The sequence below is a fragment of the Corapipo altera genome, unplaced genomic scaffold (assembly GCF_003945725.1).
Source record: "Corapipo altera isolate COAL_440 unplaced genomic scaffold, ASM394572v1 45, whole genome shotgun sequence".
NCBI lineage: Eukaryota > Metazoa > Chordata > Aves > Passeriformes > Pipridae > Corapipo > Corapipo altera.
Genome location: NW_020884877.1, coordinates 20,226,326 through 20,239,863, shown reverse-complemented (window position 1 = coordinate 20,239,863; position 13,538 = coordinate 20,226,326). Strand labels below are relative to the sequence as shown.

At 37.4% G+C, this 13,538-nt stretch overlaps 1 protein-coding gene across 3 annotated transcripts in view; it reads right to left on the bottom strand.

The window, feature by feature from the left end:
• Positions 1-13,520, bottom strand: part of MAP3K2 (mitogen-activated protein kinase kinase kinase 2) — a 54,570-nt gene extending 41,050 nt beyond the window's left edge. Inside the window, exon 1 of one of the 3 annotated variants that reach the window (XM_027637455.1) lies at positions 13,461-13,520. The gene's annotated coding sequence lies outside the window, so the exon portion shown is untranslated. Of the gene's footprint in view, positions 1-13,115; positions 13,240-13,460 lie in introns of those variants that run through there. The other 2 variants (XM_027637453.1, XM_027637454.1) reach the window with 2 other exon arrangements.
• Between the last annotated feature and the right edge of the window lie 18 nt (positions 13,521-13,538).

Sequence of the window (13,538 nt, the reverse complement as noted above, 5' to 3'; positions counted from 1 at the left end):
CTCAGAGTAAGGAAGACACACAACCTAGAGCAGTGTCTCTTATAACCAGGGCAGTAATTCAGGAATGATTACCTGTCCTGGACTCAGGGAACATCAGACAGAAATTTTATTCCCCTTTATTTTTACTTCATAGAATCATTAAGTTGGAAAAGACCTCCAAGATGAGTCCAACCTTAGACCGAACACCACCACATCAATGAACCCAGAGCACTAAGTGCCACATCCAGCCGCTTCCTGAACACTTCCAGGGATGGTGACTCCTCCACTTCCCTGGGCAGCTAGTTCCAATGCTTGACAACCCTCTCAGTGAATAAATTCTTCCTGATGTCCAATCTGAACCTCCTGGGAGCACAGTCTGAGGCCATTTCCCATTGCTGGTTGCCTGAGAGAAGAGGCCAATCCCCACCTTGCTACAGGCAGCACCTCACTAGGTGGTTTTCCACAGTTACCATCATTCAACAATTCCATCCTGAACAGCTAAACTAAACCCTCCTACCACCAGAACGACTGTTTGACAAAATAAGCAACATCAACACATCAAATACTTTTTTACAGAAAGAACAATTCTGGTTTATTTCTGCTGAAGTACTTGGACTTATTTTAAAAAATATTTTAAGTCTTGTTCTGATTTCATGTAGCTTAGTTTACATACTTCCAGTTTTGGCCCTGAATTTGCTCACTCTCTTGTAATGAAACCAGTTCATTCAGCACCCCAAGTTATTTTAACCTATTGTACAGAGACCAAACAATCTTAAACAGAGTAACACGAGCCAACAACCTCTATCAGCATGATAGGTTTCATAAAATTATAGCAACCAACTCATTCAAAGTTAACATATTTTTTAATTACTAATAAAAATATATTAAGGGACAAAAATACTCTCAGATACCTAGTTTTTACTGAATTTAGATAGTGAAATAGCAACTGATGATTAAAAAAACCAGGAAGAAATAGCCAGCATCCATTTTTTGTTCTAATTTTGGAAAAAAAAAAATCGAGAGGTTGTGTCCAAACCACAGCAATGTAACTGGAATAGAAATTTCACCACCCACAAGAACAAAGAGATACAAGGCAGTCCAGGAGCTGCCAATTGTTTATCTTCACATCAATTGAGAGTAAAATACTGCAACACTTAGCTTGGTTTCTACCACAGTATTAAATGGAAAAAACACAGTAAATGCCTTGATTTCAGGGTTTATTATCACTGTCAAGCAAAATACGTCTTCTTGAAATGATTACAGATTAGTTAACAGAACTAACTGCAGCAATTATCCTACTTAGTTTTTTCCAACATATTTGGCTAAATATCACATGACATTTTAGTTATTTGCTTTAAAACCTCAATTAACAAACAGGAAATCATCAACTGATGGATTAAAATAAAATACTTCGAGATACATATTCCTGCTTAAGAAAAAATACCAGTGAACACAACTCCCAGTGCAGCCCCCTGGAGACCAGCAACGATCAGGCAGGCACAACAAGACAGATAAGTTATGGCTTAAGCAAATGACCTGAATTGTGTGAAAACAGCTGCAGTCCAGCAAAACGTATTTCAATACCATTACATATTTTAAACACATATAATAATGTATTGTGGTTTCCCTCCATTTATTATTAATTAAAAAAATAACATTAAACACATTTAAAAACAAAAAAAAAAAAAAGAGAGATTAACTGCATTTATGGTGCTAAAACTGACAGGACTGCTTTTTGAACTTTTATCCTCCCGGTAACCAGGAGGGCACCACCCATAATTAGATGCTGTATTTTATGCAAGTCTAAATATTGTGGTTTATTACATTTATTCAGTAATGGTTTTGCATTGAATGCATTTTGACATAAAGACAATCATTTAGGAAATTGGAAAAAAAAGTTGCAGCTAAAGGACTGGACAGTTTGTCAAGAAACAATTCAGAAGAATTATTAAATCACAATGTGTAATTATCTAACATAAGTGCAATACAACATTAAAGAGGCATAATGGAATCCTTGTGCATATAAAGCTGTAGTGTATGCAGAAGCCATCTTGCTTCTGTACACAACCTACAGGGACACTGCTCACTGCAGAGCATTGGGAAGGCTGCACACAGCAACTGTGGGATGGCTGACCAGTATCAGATGTATCAGGTGTCTCTACAATGTGCAGACTTGAAATTTCTTAAACTGAAGACACTTAAAATCTTCCTGGCAAGCAAAAAAAGTGAATTTACGTCTCACTGAGCCCACATGACCATGCAGACTTACCTCATCTCTACAGTTAGAGACATGATTTGGCATTTGTTTGTTTTCTGAAAAGAATGGTTACTAACTGCAATCCTTCCAGAGATCAATTTAATAAACAGACAGAAAACCCAAACCACAAAACAAAACAAACAACAACAAAACCCCAAACAAAAAAACCAAACAAAAAACCAACCCCAAAACAATAAAACAGACCAAATTGCATAAAATACAACTTCTATGGATAGTGCCCCTCCAGTTCCAGGAAGGATAAAACCTCAAAAAACAGTGTGGTCAGTTCTAGCACCATAAATGCAGCTCTCTCTCAAATTACCTTGAGAAACAGACTTCAGAATAAACTGAAGGATCCAACATGCCCAGTGACAATAGCAAAACTTCATCCTATTCAGATTAAATCTTTAGTTCCTGTTGTTCTAGAAACTGTAATTTGACACATTCATATAACATTTATCAGCTTGATGAACAATGATCTTGATTTGAAAAACTTAAAATGTGCTGGAAGGTTTGAGTATGTGAGGACACAGTTTTTAAGGACTGTTCTCATAAAAATGCAAAGTAGCAGTTCAAGATGAGTTTATAGCAAAATTAGGCTTTTGAGATAAATATCTTAACACTTACAGCAATATTCACAAAGAGTAACCATAGTTGAGGAAAGCTAATCTCTCTACACTTCCTTTACAGTTGATAGGGAGAGATAAGCATATTTAGAGAGTTTCAAGGCACTTAAATGCAAGTTTCCTGCTTTGAATGAACCTCTTCTTTCCAAGAAGTATCAAGAGCCTCTATTACCTAACCCTTCATAAGTCCACTCCATTTCAAGCACACAAAAAAAGATAAGACTGTAATTGGCCTCAAACAGAAAAGCATCTACTTTCCTCAAGAAGATCTCTTTCTTCATCTAATTCAAGCTTTATAGAACTTCTCCATTTCCTGTATCTGTCATTGCCTCAGCAGCAGCCAAAGCACTCGACAGCTCATTTCTCAATCTAACTGAAGAATGACTGCTGATACATCAAGCAAATCTGTCTTGAAAGTCACGATGCTTTCTTAAGATCTGTTCATGATTCCAAGGGAATAAACCACCATTATTATGAAACAAACGTGTATTTTAAATTGAGGAAGGGTCACAACAGCTGAAACTTGGAAACAGGTGCCACAACAACACCTTGCAAAATACTTCACAGTGCCAATTTTGCAACAGAACATACTGGCTACAAATTGACTGCTCGTACTTCTCTACTCTTACCCAAGACTAGATTTTCTCACAAAGGTATGTTAAAAAGTAATAGACACAGTTCACTGGACTACAAATAACTGGATCACTGCCTCCAGAGCACTCTGGCTCTTGGAAATTTATCACCACCACTGTGGTGGAAAGTCTCAGAGCATCACAACACTAAGAATATATTCCTTACCGTTAACTAAGCTATATGCTAAACAAACTGCTTAGTGCTATTCATATCACAAAAATGTTTAAGGTTAACTCAAGATATTAAAATAACATTATAGTGCCCATAAACTCGCACAGTAAAACACTTCCACGATGTTTGTAACTTTTTCCTAATTTACTATCTTATGTGAACTGAGTAGCTGCATAAAAGCTGTCTCAAATAAAACAGGAGCAGGAAATTTTCAGAATTGCAGAATACCAGGAAACACGCACTAGAGGGTGTGTCATAATCAGATTTAGGTGCTTCTGTTTCTCCTTCTAAAAAATCTCAGTTGTGCTCTAAGCTCAGCACCTGTTGCTGCCATTTGGAGCTCTTCTGCTGAGGCTGTCATGAGTGGCATCAACGTTAGTTTCACTCCAAACTTACTACTAGCAAGTCTAAACATTTTTGATGAAGGGCTAAAGGTGTTACAATGAAAATCACTCCTCACTACAAATGTCCCCATCCAAGATCCTACAGGAAGAGAACTGTGTCGGTTCTTTTTTGGTTGGTTGGTTTTTGGTTTGTTTGGTTTTTTTTGTTCAACAGACATGCAGCACATACCTTAAAAGAATACAGTATAGGTCTCTTCCTTGTGAGAGCATTCAAGCTCAGCCAAAGAACTAATTTTACACTGTATGCAAACTTATTCTTACTATGGGTATTGGCAATTCCTGCAACCTTCACTACTCTAAGAAGACCAGGCTACAACCAGTGACAAATAAATGAATTTTAAGAGTAACCATTCACTAAAAACGGTTACCAAACTTTTACTAAAAAAGTAAACCTATCACAAACCATTTCTAATCTATGAACATTATTCTACAAGCAGAAACAAAGTCTATCAGAAAAAATGTAGGCTTCCAGCAGAAACTGAATATTGCAAACAACTAGAGCATTTCAATTAATGTACAAGAGTGATTACACACAAATCATCAGTCAGATATTGCTTTTGAGGACATACATAAGAAAGCACCTCCTTAAACTCCAGTAACTAGCTCTATCCTTTTCAATTAACCTTCCAATTTTGTGATTGTGATGGACTGAAATATGACCATTTTCAGAAATAAGCTACAGAAATAAACCCAATCTCCATACCTACAGCAGTTGTTTTAACTATGGCTGCAAATCACACTACCATCATTTCAAAGCAAGTACCAACAAAATTTAACATAAGGACCCATATGAGTCTTTCTGATTAACATGATCCACCCGGCATTTTGCTTGACACCAGCAAAAACACAATCTAAATCTCCAAGGATGTATTTGTGTCTTTACCATGAAGACATCTCAGTCCCATTTACCACACATCTTCCAAATTTTTCAACAAATCAAAGAGGAATCCTCCTCAGTGAACAGTCATTGTTACAAAGTATCTTACTCATTCCTCAAAGCACAGTTGTTCCTCAAAGCACAGTTCTTCCTGCACATTGTGCAAGGCGGCAATACAATAAGGAAATCCAGAGTACAGTAATATAACTATGATTTTCTTCCTCTACCCTGCTGTCATGTTTTCCTCCATTGACTCACCCTAACCTGTAACTTCCGCCTAAAATGCCTTTCCTGGTTCTCACTCCCATCTTCCTAGTTCAGTACCCCACTTGCTCTCCCCATCGTAACTCAAATTAACTTTGTACATTCAGTCAGACAGTTCTTCCATTATTTCTATCCTCAAAAATAAGAGCATAAGATGCAGGACAATCTCATAACATGCTGATATGGAATATTTAAGTAGGATAAGACATTCATGAGCCATACAGATTTCCAAAACAGCACAGAAAAACCACTACTGAATCAATCTCCAATTCAAGATTATAACACTCACCAATGACAACAACAAATAGCAATTAATTTAACCAGGGAGCCCCAGTTATGGGTAGACTCGGACCACTCATGCCTGGAACACTACAGAGAGCTCAATAATATCACCAAGAAGACAGACAAGTGTGTACCCAATATACATAAATGGAAATTGAAAAAAGTCTTGTGTGCATCTGCAGGTAACACATACTATGCAAAATCCAAATATCCTTTTACTGCACACATAACATGACTGTGCAGCATTTTTGTAGCCAGCAGGTCTCACTGAACAGGTCTAAATGGACAAACTTTTAAGCTTTTATCCATATGCAGTAGGCACTGTTTTTTAAACTGGATGACTGACATAGGCAAACATATGAACATATTGCCAAGCTATCAAATACACAAACTCTTTGTCCCTTTGCACTTTCGAGAATTTGAAAAAAAAAAAATGTTATTCAACCCAATTCCTCATAACAACATTTAAACAAAAATATAACAACAGAAATCTAGTTTTGTCAACACACTCCAAAACAAAATGCAAAGACACAAAGACAAGGTACTGTCCTAAGGTTTCTTTCTTGCACCTCCCCTAGCACAGTGGGTACCAAACCATTACAATGACATCTATGATGCTTTATAATTATACTTTTCCCTTAAGTGATAAAAATGTAAGAACCCTCATAAATACAGCTATTAAGGTAAACTAACTACAGACTCAAAAGTTCCAGAGGAAGGATTACTATGTCTGTGCCCACACCTAATCACCACCTTTAAGACAACAGTCCCACTGCTAAGGTTGCATTTCTGTCAAGGGAGTACTCCTGCTTGTCCACAGTAACTGCTGCTTTCCAGCTGAACCCCAGTGACAAGCAGGAGATCCGGAGCGAGCAGATAATCCAACTGAAAAAGATTTATTTTATGTTTTAATTAACCATCAGCTTATCTAACTGATCTCACACTTCTACAGTACCAACACCAACATAAAGAAATGAGCAAGAACTCACGCTGGAACCATCCCTCTTGGCCACTGCACAGATCTGGATCTTGTAAAAAGATCCTTTAAAAGACAGTCATGCATAAAAGACAGTCACGCATAAAGCGAGGATTCCAGAAAACTACACACAGTTATGTGCAAACTGTAACAAACCGCAAATAATGGACATATGGATATTTATGATAGAACAGATAAGCCTGTTGCAAGAAGAGATCCTCACTTTCTAATTCTGGTGCACTCTGAACGTGTGTATAAAGAACTGATCTCAGTCACTATCATTGTCTAGTTGGATTTCTGGTGCTGGAGAAGTCTCACCAAAGGATTTCTTGCAGTCACTGCATAAAAAGACCCACCCTTGCATGAATAAATTGTTTAAAATATATAAAACATAGAATAGACATAGTTATTGTTTTCACAAGGAAGGAGGATACCAGCAGGGCTCCACAAGAATCTGTGTTGTTCAATATATTCTAAATTATCCAGGAGAGAGGAGCAAGGTAAAAAGTTTTCTGATACTCCAGAGCCTATTTGTGAGAGCAGGGAAAGGGTTGACTACAGTAGAGGCAGTGATCTTTATCAGACAGCACATATGAATGGAAGTGATGCAAGTTGGGTGGAGGGAAGGAAGGAGAGCAGCAGGTTCTAACTTTGCACAAAAGAAACCAGTGGACTTTGTACTGAATACTGTCAGCACTCAGAAATTAAGTCAGTGTTAGGAATTATGAAAAAAAACAAACACAACAAACAACACAAAACTCCAGTCTGAAACAGATCACTGTTTTCATGTCTTGAACACTTCAGCTCTAGAAGAGGATGTAGCAAAGTAGGAGAAAGTACAACTGAGGGCATCTATTGAAGGAACGTATTGAAGGCATCCAGGGGGAAACAAATAGGCAAGCTAGGACTCTGGTTTCAGTAAGATTTGGGTGGGGGGAGAAAGTGGTGAAGTGCTACAAAATTGTATGAGGAACAGAGAGATATATTGTTATGTTGGACAGAGATGGATTGTTCACTCTCCTCCAATTGAAACGTAGTACCAAAGGAAACCAGTACAAGTTAAGTTAAAAAAAAAAAAAAAGTAAATTTATCAGAACAAATAGCATACCTATAGAATTTCTTACGAAAGGATATTTGGATGCCAGATATTTAGCTGGATGCAAAAAAAGACTGGTCAAGTCTGAGGATAAAAATCCAAAGGTTACTAACTACACAAAACCCACATCAGATTTAGAACCAACCTTTACTGGAAACAGTTAGAGATTGAAAGAATATTCAAGGTAAGTATTACATACACTTACGCTGTTCTCAGTCTGCCATAAGCACTCATTCTTGCTCACCATTGAGGAAGAATACTGGATTATCTTTTGTTTGATTTCATTATGGATTAAGATTTTAACTAAAACTCGTCAAGCACTTCACCAGTAACACTGATATTTTCATTTTAAAGTCTCATGCAGTATTCACAATACTGCCAATATCACAGACACAAAGGCATAACAGATATTCCGTAAAGGAAGTAGCTGAGGCAGTTTAAGAAATCATTGATTACATGATCCAACCTCATCCCTGCCTGAAGTTACTGAGCTTACTGGTACCAGCAGTGCAAGGAATGCTTTTCTAACTGCTACTTTACACCAAATCAATTATCATCAGGACAATATGGGGGGAAAAAAAAAACAAACCAAAAAGAAACATGGAGTTGCTATTCAAATTGATTTTTACTAAAAAAAAAAAGTAATTGTGGTACTGCTAACAACACACATAGTGTGACAAAACAACAATTAAATACAGGTTGAGCTTTACCAATCAGTTTTTAGCGGTTCCATTAATAAAAATATTAAGTGACAATTCTCACACTCTTCTACAGAATGTCATATCTTCTTTAGAAGTTTAATTACTCCTTATGACAGTGTTCTAGTTCTCTATTGTCTTTTTTTTTAATAAAGTCAAACAACAACTTGATCAAGATGTTTTCCAATTTTCAAATCTTTGTTCAAAAGTGAGACTGTAGTTCCCATTGTTACCATTTTGGTAACACAGCATTCAAACTGTTGGCATTTACAGAACTCCTGCTTAAATTATTTTAAAATAATTTTGAGGACAGGTAAGAGGTAAGCAACACTGACTGCTTGAATACTTCTTCCAGCAAGAAACCAAAAGAAGTCTCTTTTAATAATCATTATTTGTGTGTTTCATTTTTTTTGTGAAGAAAGTGCTGATGAAAGAATCACAAAATTTGCCCCATCTGTGATCTAGCCTCAAAAATTATGGATAAAATCATTTACGTAAGTCAGACAAAATGGAGTAAAACCAGGGAACATGTTGAACACATCTGTTTTGTAGCTGACTCTGCAATTCTTCCATGCCTAGAGGATAAAAATTTCTTCTACTATGTCATTGGACCATATGACATCTCAAAACAGCAAAAGGCTTGTTCAGGTACAGTTACACCGACAGACGGTATCGCAGCAATGCAACTTACCTCAAAGACAGCACATGTATAACACCAACCAACAAAGACACATTTTTGCCAATAGAAGCTGCATCTAACCCTAAGAGAACTTGCTCTCAATCAAGTTCCCTGTTGTAGAGCAGGCTTATGTTCAAAAGCCACAGAAATTGTATGTGCTGGAAAACAGATACAGAAGTGCAATGATTGCATATTCTCCTGTAGAATAACTTACTGAAAAGTGATTCTACTAAGTCTAGAAATGCTTAATAGAAGAAAATTAACCTGAAATGAAGACTGAATTTGAACGGTAACTTCAATTTGTATATATGAAGGAGATGCCTGATTTAACAAACGCTAATAGGAGCTCCTGTGTTAGCAAATGCAGGAGCCAAGGACCTGATGTTGTTGGCAAGGAAAAGATCCCCAACAACAAAACAAAACCAAAACCCAACCATACCTGTATGCACACACCCTAGAATGACATTTTAACAAGTCTGTCACGTTACTTCTGCTGCAACTTACAGAGTAAGTTAATTACTTGGCTGCTCAAAGACTTTGTTTGGAGAACTTGAAAAAGATACAGACAAATCACATAGAGCCCAGTGAGAGTGAGCAACAAAAATCCTGTTTGCACAGTTTAGTAAAGAGAAGTCTGAAATAAAAGGAGACAGAGGAACAGTCTTCATGTATACAAACAGTTGGTGAAAAGAGCACAGAACTCATTATCCCTCATGAGTAATAAGAGTTGGATGAGAATTAACTGGCTTAACTAGCACCAAGGCAGAGACTCAAGTGAAATGTTAAGAAAAGCCTGCAAACGATAGTAATAGTCATGTACAAGCTATAAATAGATCAGTGAAGAGGTGTGGTATTCCCCTCTTCTGACTTTTTTAAGAAAACATCAGACAAATGTCTGCCAGACATGATTGCAGCATATTTGTTTCTGCCTTGAGTAGGGGCTGACCTCATGAAATTTCTTCCCTTTTTACATACCCATCACTTATTCCTTCATCCAAATAAGAACTGTTCATCAGTGTTATCATACTTGAACTTCAAAAGTACAGCATAAATATCTGAAGCATATGAATTTTATTACACTGCTCTTGTCAGATTATAAGTGCACTTAGCACAAAACATCTCAGGAAAACAAAAGCAGCATCTTTTACTGCTGCAGATAATCCACAGAAATGGACAAATGATGAATGGAAATAGAGAAGGAGAAGCAAGTGAGAACTGCACAGTGAAGGATCTGAATTTAAAAAATGGCTGAAAACAAAGTTACAGCAAAGAAAAAACACTTCAGCCTGAAGAAAGTTATTTTCCTCTCATGTGAAAAAGCAAGTTACACTTTGCTGGTATATTTTCAAAAATATGCAATAATTTGAGATATAGAACTAAACATTAGTAAGAGTTCACAAATGGACAGGAAAAAGACACGTCTCTACAGGCTTCCCTGCATTACCAATTCCTGACTCTCAGTTTTTAAAGGACAATGCACATCCTTCTGCTTTGGCCAACTTCAAGTAACCTCATTAAGCTGGGCCCTAAACTATGCCATATGTGTTATTTGTGGGTAAACTGTCTCTAGAGCAGTGGTTCCCAGGGAAATCCCTGCAATATCCAAATACAGAATTTCATCTTTCCTTTTTTTATTGTTACCAAACCTTCCACAGCTTCTAAAAAATTACTCTGAAGGTGAATACATTAAAAACATCCCAGAAAAACCTAGCATGTTTAGCCTAAGAAACTGGGTTAACATAGAGCCATAAATTGCATTTGTCATATCAAGATCTCATGCGAAGATCCAGAAGTGAGGAGTGAATCACAGCTAACACGCTGCATTCTGAACATGTTCCCACTGCCCAATTACATGTTTCCAATGTTATTCTGCAAGCTATGTGCAATTATAGCATGCATGATCTATTTTGACCTATTCCTTAGCACTACAAAATGCCAGAATACTAAAATAGCAAATGCAGTATTTATTCTTTTAAAAAAAGATTTTTCTTCCCTCCCACAGAAAAACTGATGCTTAATAAAATTCACAGATTTTTAAAATTTTTTTTCTTAATGTAATACTGTGTCAGCTCCACTTAAGTTTTAAAAGTTCACATTTAGAAATTAAACTCGCAGGTCGACAAACTTAATTGCTAATTAGATAAAACTAGGTGAAGTCACTAGTCCATATACATATTTACATTAGCTTGTCATACATATGAAAATGTGAGACATTTTCTGCAAACGTATTTAAGATGTATTTAACTGCATAAATCAGTCACATTTTCACCATTCATTTATTTTTCTCCAAATAGTAGTCTAAATAGAAGATAATGTTAACAGCAAATATCTAAAAAGATATTACTAGAAAACACATTCATTATTCCAAACTAAATGTGTACCTCTCCATAGATCAGAACACCTGCGGTTGTGTGTTTGGTGGAAGAGGGAGAATAAATGAAGAAAATCAATCCATTATCATTCTCAGGTTGCATTTTATAAGAAAACATTATTTTTAGTTCACAGAATGCCCAGGTAGAGAGCCACTGAACAACCTGTCACAAAAATAAATTACATGTTACTCATTACTTGTTACTCATTACTTTTGACTTAGTTTGCTGATGTAAAAAGTCAGCCTGCAGTAAAGATGAAAGACAAATAATAAAAATTAAGATTGCTAAAATATGCAAAGCTTTTTTCAAGTCATTCTCCATAAATACTTATTATTAATGATAGGGTTCTAAAAAACAATAATTCTGATTTGTACTTAACTATGAACACTTTATTTTAGGAAACATTAAGGATAAAATGTGAAGTAAAAACGACAGATGTAGCCTAAATTTACAGCATGATCACCTTGTTTGCTTTCTTCAGAAGAAAACTTTATAATAAAACAATCTCTTCTGCATTTATCCTCAACAGGCTTCAAATTCCACCAGCCTGTGCACTGACTAGCTTTCCAAACAACCACAGCAAAGAACTACTGACAAGTCAATGACCAAAATTGAAAGGTTATTTATTTTTACCATAAATTAGCTAGTTTTATCAATGTAAAGCAAAAAAAAAAAAAAAAAAGGTTTCCCTACCACAATATTACCACAATATTAAACAACAAGATAATGCTTGTTTCACCATATTAATAAATTCTACCTGTCACAGCTCTCTGCCTACTCACAAATACTATAAAAACTCACAAGATTACCAAACACCACAGCTATCTTAAAAAGTTTCCTCTGACAGTTTAGAAATCTCAGCAAGCCAAGGCAAGCAACTCAGAAACATCTGTTTTCTTTGCCATAGTCTTCTATCAGTGACAGGTAAACCACCTGTTTAAACACTGACACAGAGTTCATCAAGGCAAACTCTACACATATTTTTTTTTTTCTCCAGCAATGATTCGATCTGATAAATGTTATCTTCCTATTCTGTTTTATCAAAATACAATAAAACCTTAAGAAAATCAAGTTAACTATATACAGCCTCATTATCTGAATCAATATCTGAATCAAATTTGGGTTCAATACGTTTCAGCAGCAATCATGATGGAGCACAAAGCGTAAAGAAAACAGGAATTACAGCAAGTTCTCATTTTTAAATAGATTTCTGAGGAAAGCAGTTAATTACCAGGCCACTGTAAGCAAGGGCACATATGAAAGCAGGAAAAAATAACAACCAAGAAAATTCTTTTAAGGTTTTTCAGTGTGGCATAAATACTAACTCATAAATGCCCCTTCCCTTAAAAATATCCATAGGGAATCCCATAGGAAAAGAATGCTTTGTAGGGTATTCTGCTAGTAAGTGCTATGCCACGAGAGAACACAAGACAAGCTTGTACACATTCATTCTGCAAACACATCTTTGCCATACACAGAGCAACACAATTCTGAAGGCCTCTAACTCTGCAACGTGCTGCATTGTTTAAAGAAGAGAAATGTTGTAGTTCAGAGACATTTTCTGCATGGACTAGAAATTCCCCTTATTTCAAGGCAGGTTTCTATTATCTTTCACCACCCTCTTAGAGGACACTCCATGACAAAACTAAAACCAGATTTATGAAGCAAGAGAGGAAACCGGGGGGGAAAAAACCCAACCTCGTGGGTGCTGCAGTGCACTTCAAATGCAACAGGGGAATAAATAATCCAACATTCACTTTTTCCCCTGACAAAAACATCTCGCAGTATCTGACCTACATACCCAATTCACAGCACCGCTACCACTGCAGAGCAATTTGAAGATGAGAGCCCACAGCATCACCGTGCTATCGCGGCGAGGTTTACGGGGGACACAGAAATATTCGCAAAGCTCGTAAAATACTTAAGGTTCTGCAGCTGCAATTTAAGCAACGAAGATCAGCGAGCGTGTGCCCAGCTCCTCAAACAACTGCACCGCCGCGCAGCTCCACCTGCATCGGGCCGGGGCCGTGCCCCCCAGCCCGGGCACCTCCGGGAGCCGGGGCCGCCCCACGGCACCCGGGGGCGCCCGGACAGACCCGCCCCCGGCGCTCCCGCACCCCCGGGGCCGCCCCGCGCACCCACCGACCTGTGTGACGGCGGAGGCCGGGCGGCCGCCGGGGACCCCCCGCGCTGCCCGGCGGCGGCGGGCGCAGCCCCGGCTGGG